This window comes from Mastomys coucha, unplaced genomic scaffold (genome assembly GCF_008632895.1).
Source record: "Mastomys coucha isolate ucsf_1 unplaced genomic scaffold, UCSF_Mcou_1 pScaffold23, whole genome shotgun sequence".
Taxonomy (NCBI): Eukaryota; Metazoa; Chordata; class Mammalia; order Rodentia; family Muridae; genus Mastomys; species Mastomys coucha.
In genome coordinates this window covers 17122824-17131358 of record NW_022196906.1, presented here as the reverse complement: position 1 = coordinate 17131358, position 8535 = coordinate 17122824, and the positions used below count along the sequence as shown (strand labels likewise).

The 8535-nt window shown below is 45.0% G+C and overlaps 1 pseudogene; it reads left to right on the top strand.

Annotated features, from left to right (window-relative positions):
- Positions 1–295: 295 nt before the first annotated feature.
- LOC116072755 lies at positions 296–2800 on the top strand (annotated as a pseudogene).
- The last annotated feature ends 5735 nt before the right edge of the window (positions 2801–8535 follow it).

Sequence of the window (8535 nt, the reverse complement as noted above, 5' to 3'; positions counted from 1 at the left end):
GCTTCAGTGTGAGGTCCTGACATGTCTCTTTCCAGGACTGATTTTGACTTGGCTGGGTCTTAAGAATTTCCATATATGAGCTTTCTCCATATATTAGGATAAGGCCCCTGTTTTCAATTCCTAGAACTAAATCAGAAGGGCCTTCTCCACTGATTCATCCCCTCTCAGCCATCTCACAGAGCTTGACGTTGGAGCCCACCCAGAATGGGTGATGAGGGATACTGTGAAGCTCAGAACAGATTTTTCTTTCCATTCTTAAGAGTCTACACACAGAGATTCTGAGCAGAGGGGCAGAATGAGGTTAATTCCAGGCCAGACATCCAAATTCACAGTTACCACATGCAACTATGAGGTAAGTAATGAGGCTTTCCCTCAGTATCCATGGCGATCTGTTTCAGGACTCCCTCAGATATCGAAATCCAAGCATGCTCAAGTGTCTGTGTAAGATGGCTCAGCGTTCACCAGCACACAGCACTACATAGACTTTAAATCAGCCCTACATTCCTTATAGTATGTAATATACTGCAAATGCCCCATAAGTTGCTGTACAGTACTAGTTTACAGACTAGTTACAGGGGAAAAGTTTGTACGTATTCAGAACAGACACAAAAATATTTCAATTTGGCTACAAAATCTTCAGAGGAAGAAGGATGGCTACGGTGTAGATGCTTTAGAAGAGGACATACTACAAATGGGAAGACAGTAGAGACCACAGGGAGAACCCCAACAGACAACTTCACAGCTGTGCACTTTCCCTCGGAGGCAGCTCTAATCCCTAAGTGCATTAGGGAAGGGAAGCAACTGATTGTTCCCATCAGCACCTCTGCCACCGGCTCAGTGACTGTGCAAGGAGTTCACAGTCCACCATTCCCCAACAGGTAGGAATACACTGGTGGCCATAGTCGGCTTGGTGTTGGCTTTGAGCCCAATTATGGAACTAAGCCCTCTTACCTTAGAATGACAGGTTTCAAGTTCTGACCAGGGACTGCCTGGTCATTCTGTGAATGTCCTCCCCTATGAGCACATGCACCCAAGACATGAACATTGTCACCCATGCGCCCAAGACATGAACCTTGTCACCCAGAGTCTCAGACTGTGGCCTGCCATTGTTCCTTTTTGCTCTTCTACAAATGTGCGTTGAGCAGAAGGGACCATGTGAGCTAACAGACTGATAATGAGACATTAGCAGCCTCAGACAGGCACCAGGGAAAGATCTGGAAGTGCTACTTGTAATGCCTACTAGTAACCAATGATTTTCACAATTATTATTCAATTCGGTCCTCACCTCAACCACATGGGAAGCATTATCATGTCTGATTCACACAAGGAAAAAGCAACTCAGAGAGATTAGGTGTGTGGTGCAGCCATGAGCCAATGGAGACCCCAGGATGCCTTCCTGGAGACAAGTGTGTTCAGGCTGCACTATGGTCCGTGCGCGCCACCTCACACAACGAATGGCCAGAAGATTCTGGCTCTGCGAAGACTCCTGAGGCCAGCTAGAACTTAGACCCAACTGAAACCCAGCCATGTTTCAATCAGGTAGGGCCAATTGAAGAAGCAGGAGTTTGCAGGTTTTCTTTCATGGGTCTCCCTGGAAAGCATGTCCCTTGTCAGGACCACTGGGAACCAGAAAACGGCATAGTAAAAACTGTCTGCTACTGATTTCCTCCTGTGAAGTGAGGCTGTCTGAGGCGCTGAGTGAAGCTGCTGTTTTTGCAGGTGCAGGAGGGGCTAACAGGGTGGATGGGGCAGGCAAAAATGGCAAATTCCAACTCGTGTAGTCTAGAGGCAAGAAGTTTCCCTCTCGCTGGCCTCAGAACTACATCTCCCAAGACAATTATACACGGACAGTTTATAGGAGGAAAAGAAAGAATTCTCCTCAGAACTTATAAAAGGTATGCAAAAAGGAATACTGTAAGTGTTCTATTGTTTCATGAGGAAGCTATTCCAAGACCTTGAGCAGGTAGGAATAGCCCATATGGTTAGCGTAAATACATTTTTGAACTCACGCAGGAGGATCTTTTCTTACTTCTCTCCCAGTAGTTCTCCAGAACTCAAACCCAAAAGTTAACCCTACCAACTTCATAGTGCAAAATAATTACCTGTAAGTGACCAGCCAGTACTCAGCATGTCAGAGAGTAATGAGTTACCTCAAAAAAAAAGGGGGGGGTGTAAAATTACCCCCAGGAGACTCCGCCCCCTCAGCCTTTGCCAGACTCCGCCCCTAGGTGCTTCACCCCAGGCTGGCAGAGGCAGGGAAGGGCGCCCTAGGGCAGAGGTGGAAGCCCAGCGCCTTAGAGAGAAAAGGGAGGAGCTGCCCTTCCTTGTTAGCCAGGAACGGCGCTCCCACCCAGCTGCTGTCCATCCATCCCTAGGCTGCGGAGAAGGCAGCTGCCGGCGCCCGAGGCTTGCGGGCCACCTACCACCAACTCAAGGATAAAGTGGAGTTGTTGCTGCCGAAGAAATTGAGACCGCTCTATAACCACCCGGCAGGCCCCAGAACAGTTTTTTTTTCTTTTATTTTTCTTTCTTTTTTTTTTTTTTTCTGGGCTCCGATAATGAAATGGGAATTGGTAATTGCTGGATTAGCAGACATGGCCAGACCTGCAGAGAAGCTCAGCACAGCTCATCCACTGTGCTGATGGCTACAGGGTTTATTTGATCAAGATACTCACTTGTAATTATCCCAAAAAATTGGAGTTTGTTCGCTGTTAATTTCTTTGTGGGGTCAGCAGGAGTCTCTCAGCTGTTTTGGATTTGGAGATATAATCAAGAACTCAAATCTAAAGGAATCCAGTAAAAGAATTCCTGGTCATCTGAGCATTCTAGATGAGGATAGAAACACTGGAACCTAGTGTAATTGATTACTGATAATAAGGTGACGCTAACTCTTCTGATAACATTGAAAAGAATGAAAACAAAATATAACTGTAATTAATAGCTATAGCACTTGACTTCACAAAAAATAAAGCAAACTTTTAGCAACAGCCTGTCTTTAAAAAAAAAAATTACACCCCCAAAAATATCTTCAGTTGGTTAAGGGAGAAAGGTAATCACATGATTTTGAAAAGGGTTTTGTTTTTTTCCCCCTTTTAATCTCTTCAAATAATTTTGAAACCAAACAAAAATCCAAGTGTCTAGAATTGATCTCTAGTAAAACCAGGGACTTCGTTTGTACTTTGCTTTATGAGAAAAGGCAATTCAATCAACTCATGGGAGGAGAGAGAATTCCTTGTAAGGATTCTTCATCCAGCGGCTTGTGAGAGGCTCTTTCATGAATCAAGAATGTGGGCAAGTGGCTTCCCCGAAATAAAATGCCTACAACTCAAAGGTCTTGTTTGCTTTGGCTAATCCTAGTTTGGGCCACATGATTGGGCCCCACAAAGATCTAGAAGGGGTTAGATTACCTACCAGCCCCTAGTTGAAGGTTTTCTTGATCCTTGGCTCAAGTCCAAAGAAATTCCTCCTTGAGGACAAACCAGAAAAGCGTTTTCAGAACGTCCTATCACCAAGTTCCCCTTCCCCCAATCACAGATCAAGTCACTGTGCTTTCTGACACATGTATTTCCAGTTCATTTACTTATTTTCAATAAAGAAATGCTGTATAAACATGTGCTCTCTCTGAAAGTTTTATCTATTAAGGTCTGTATACATATAATTATGTTCCCTTAACATCCCTGCTTCACAGGATGGATGAGAAAGAAAATGCAATCTGGAGTTTGGGGTTGGACAGTGCTTACATTCTTAGAAGGTCACTGTGAGACAGGACCAACACAGGCACCTGCCAAACCCAGAGAGAGGACCCTGAGAAAGAGACCAGCTGAACAGAGCACATGGACAGGGCAATTGCGGAGCTGATCCTCTGCAGAGATGCTTGGTGGGTTGCAGGAGGCTCTGATCCAACTCTGCAACAGGGGTTCTGGGGGTGACTCCCGGTGGGGTGGCTCAGACTCAGTGTCACTAGCCTGGCTTGTTTGCTTATACCTAAGGATCCAAACACCTCTCTGCTAACTTGATGCTGAAAGAAGGGGAGAATAGCTCCATTCTTCCCACATCTCTCACCTCCCACCCCAACCCCTGTGGCTCTTCAGAACTTTGATGTGACCATTTCTCAGGATTAAGGCTGCTGTGGTAGTTCCGGAGCAATTGCTGACAAGGAAGTTCAAGCTGCCTGAGAAAGGGCCATTTGTTGAGTGCCCAGAGACAGCACCAGGAGCAGGCCAGCCCTTCACATTAAAGGAGACACTAAGGAGAAGGCACTCGCTGACTGAGCACTACCCTCCCCCCACCCCTTCTATGTCATATTTCATTACAGTCTCAGAACAGCACTCTGGCCAGCAGACAGTTCAGTTTCTTCTGTGCACTTCCCAACTTAATTTGTAGGCAAATCTCTTTTTCCTCAACATGAAACACAATCCTTTCTGTGATGAGAGGGAATTTGTTCTACTCTATGCACCAATTAGCAGCTGTGATTCTTTATCCTAATTCCCCCAGCTCTTCACTGGAATGTCCCCAAGTGCCGGCACTTTCCCCTCCAGCATCCCTGCACTCATGCCCATCATCAGGACTCCAAGCTGGGGAAGCTGATGAGGACTGGGCCAGCACCCAGAGTGTAGAGTAAGCCACGGTTGAGTTCTTCTGCACAAACCACATGCTTCCGCATCCCGTCCAGTGTTTCCTTACCATCTGAAATTACAGAAAGCTGGGATTTGGTTTGAATTAAAATGGAGCAGCCTTTTGGAAGGAAGGGAACACTTGAATGGGACTGGATAAGTTAAGGCCACCCGCTGGGAAAACCTCTAAATTAGACTCTCCCAAGGGACCAAGTTGTCCCAGTGCACGCTCAGCAAACCAAGCCCTGCAATCCCTCCTGGCATCTCTCCCTTCTGTGCCTCTGTCTCATGATTTCTGCTTGATGTCAGATGCTTAAGATGCAACGATCAAAAGAGCACTGATCTGAAAGGAGATCACTAGACCCTTGGGAGACGGAGCCCAAGGCTGCCTTGATGGGCAAAGGCAGAAGGAAGAACACACAGATGTGGCCTGCTCCTAGGACACATACCACACAACCTTGAACAACATGGTCAGACTCTCTCCCTTCCTTGATTAAGTCAAACAACCCTGTGGTCTCCCCCCTTTCTGTGGGCCACCACATGCTGTCTCTCTTGTCTTCTAAGCCATGGTCCAATCACTTTCTTGGTTCTCTTTCTCTTTGTCTTGGGCCATAATTACTTCCTTTGAGAACCAAGTAGTCCAGCAACATGAAGGGCCTTGTATTTTGCAGAGGGTGCCCTACCTCATGCTTCACTTCCAGAGCACTCTATATAGGCATGCAGGTTGCAGACAGTTTTCTGTAGGGTTTTTTGAGTAAAGCCTGTCTCTTCTTGGGGGTCACTCTTAGAAGGCAGGAGCCCAGCTTCCTTTGGGCATAATACCATCTCCCTATCCCCAAGGATACTAGCTGGCTTGTAGCAGACAAATGTTTGTAAGATATATGGACAGATAGTACAAATGAAAGACTACAGGAGGCAGGAGACCTCATCTCACAGCAGTGTGTGGGGTGGACTATGTCATAGAAGAATTTGGATCCTCCAAAGGTGAATTTGAACTTGATGTTGAAATCTGTAGGATCTGCCCAGGAATCTCCAAAAGAGGTTTGGCTGCTTGGCAAATCTAACTCACAGAAGACCTGAAATGTGCTCAAATGCTTAAGCCCTTAGAGAACTAGTAACAAGGGAGAGAGAAAAAAGAGGGGAAGGAAGGAAGGGTGGAAAAAGGGAGAGAGAAAGAGAGAGAGGGAAAGAGAGAGAGAGAAAGAGAGAGAGGGAAAGAGAGAGAGAGAGAGAGAGAGAGAGAGAGAGAGAGCACAAAGCATGCAATATACCAGTAGCAGCCATCATGGTTGAGTGATCCAGTTGAGTCTGGTGAGCAGACATTAAATGTAATTTTCTGTGAATTTCAAGTATAGGAGTCTGCATTTTTACTCCAAAAGCTCTCCTCCAAATAATGAACTACCCTCTGACATTTAAAGTAGCATCTGAGCTTATATCATTAGAAGCCTCACCTATATTTGCCACCCCATTTATCACTCTGTTTCAGTGTGAACCATTTCTGCCATGTTTGCACAGAGTCAGTTTTCCCTTAGAACCATTTGGCTCTGGTTATGTCTCCACTGTAGAATTTCTATGCAATCTCATTATTACTTGGCAAGGACACCTTAGATGTAATTAAAAGCAGCTAATCACATCAAGAATTCAAATGGAAAGTTTCATAAACGTGTGGCCCATTGCAAAAAATGTAAATAGTAACAATGTGAGGGTTACACCGTGCTACAGGAGTAAAAATGCAGAGTGCAGAAATAGACCTGAAGTATAAACTGTGGATGGGAGAAAGTACAAATCTGAAATTAGCCCTTTAAAGTCTTCTAAATATTTACACAGCAATAAAATACAGAAGAGTTTTAGACAAACTCGGAGGTAACCACAGTAGCAAGAGTATTGTCAGAGTTTAATTTGTTGATCATGTAGAAAAGATTGTATTTACTTAGGGGTGATTCAGTTGGATACATGGCTTCAGAGAAATGTAATTTTAATGTTAAATAAGGGTATGCTGCTGTGATGGTTTGGCATGTGAATTATAAGTACTTTGCTTCTGATAAAGTTTAATAACTAAGTTTAAAAGTATGTGGAAGGAGGGGAGATACTGTTTGAGCTCCTGGGGTATCAAGCTAAACAGAGACACAATGAAGGCCAAAATGTAGATGCTTCAATCCTTCTTAGAACAAGGAACAAAATACTCATGGGAGGTAGAGGGTGGGAGGGACTTGGAAGGAAGAGAGGAAGGGAGGGGGAAAGGGAGGCAGGATCAGGTATGAGTGGAGACAAGGATAATATACAGAGGCTCAGGAATTTGAAAAGAGGTGTGTGGCAATGGGGGATAGGGAACTGGGGGTAGCCACCAGCAAGTCCTGATGCCAGGAAAGCAAGAGGCTCCCAGGACCCAACAGGGATGAGATTAGCAGAAATACCCAACAAAGGGGAGGGAGAACCTGTAGAGACCATATCCAGAGGTTTGGCTTTTCTACCTCCAAAGCATGGCAAAAACTCTCCCTTCCTCTGAGGAACCCCTGTTTGCTAATAAAGTGATTGTTGGGAGAGGGGGCCATGCATCTCCAAATTCTTAACCCAGAAGGGCTCCTGTCTAAAGGAAATACAGGGACAAAGTGTGGAGCAGAGACTGAAGGAAAGGCCATCCAGAGACTGCCCTACCTGGGGATCCATCCCATTTACAGACACCAAACCCAGACACTATTGAAGATGCTAAGAAGTACTTGCTGACAGGAGCCTGTTATAGCTGTCTCCTGAGAGGCTCTGCCAGAGTCTGACAAATACAGAGGCAGATGCTCACAGCCAACCATTGGACTGAGCACAGAGTCCCCAATGGAGGAATTAGAGAAAGGACTGAAGGGTTCCTATAAAACTCCATAGGAATAACAACAATATCAACTAACCAGACATCCCAGAGCTCCCAAGGAATAAACCACCAGCCAAAGAGTACACATGGAAGGAGCCATGGCTCTAACTGCATATGTAGTAGAGGATGGCATTGTCAGCATCAATAGCAGGAGAGGCCCTTGGTCCTGTGAAGGCTCAATTCCCCAGTGTAGGGGAATGCTAGGGCGGTGTGGTGGGAGTGGGTGGATGGGAGGGGGAGCATCCTCATAGAAGCAAGAGAAGGGGGATGAGAGAGGGGGGAATGGAGGGGAAACCAGAAAAGGGAATAACATTTGAAATGTAAATACATTAAATACCCAATTAAAAAAAAAAGAGGGAAAAGGGGAAAAGATTAAGAGTCATAGATGCAAGCATCAGCAACAGAATACAAGAGACAGAAGAGAGAATCTCAGGGGCAAAAGATACCTTAGAAAATATTGACACAACAGTCAAAGAAAATGCAAAATGCAAAAAGCTCCTAACCCAAACATCCAGGAAATCCAGGACACAATGAGAAGACCAAACCTAAGGATAATAGGTAAGGAAGAGAGAGAAGATTCCCAACTTAAAGGGAATATCTTCAACAAAATTATAGAAGAAAACTTCCCTAACCTAAAGAAAGAGATGCCTATGAACATACAAGAAGCCTACAGAATTCCAAATAAATTGGATCAGAAAAGAAATTCCTTCCCTCACATAATAATCAAAACACCAAATGCACTAAACTAAGAAAGAATTTTAAAAGCAGTAAGGGATAAAGGTCAACTGTTCTTTTAGGGTCTGTATGACATCTGCCCAGAATCTTCTAGCTTTCATAGTCTTTGTTGAGAAGCCTGGTGTAATTCAGATAGGTCTGCCATTATACCATACTTGGGAATCTTCATTCTCTTGGTTTCTGTTGCTTAGGTTCTTGTGCTTGTCTCTCACCTTCTGGCTATCTCTGGTGTTAGTTGGTTTTGCTGTGTCTGACTGGAGCTTGTCCCTCTTGTGGACCTGTGATGTTAGGTGTGTCAGCACTCCTGGGAGACCAGCTCTCCCCAGG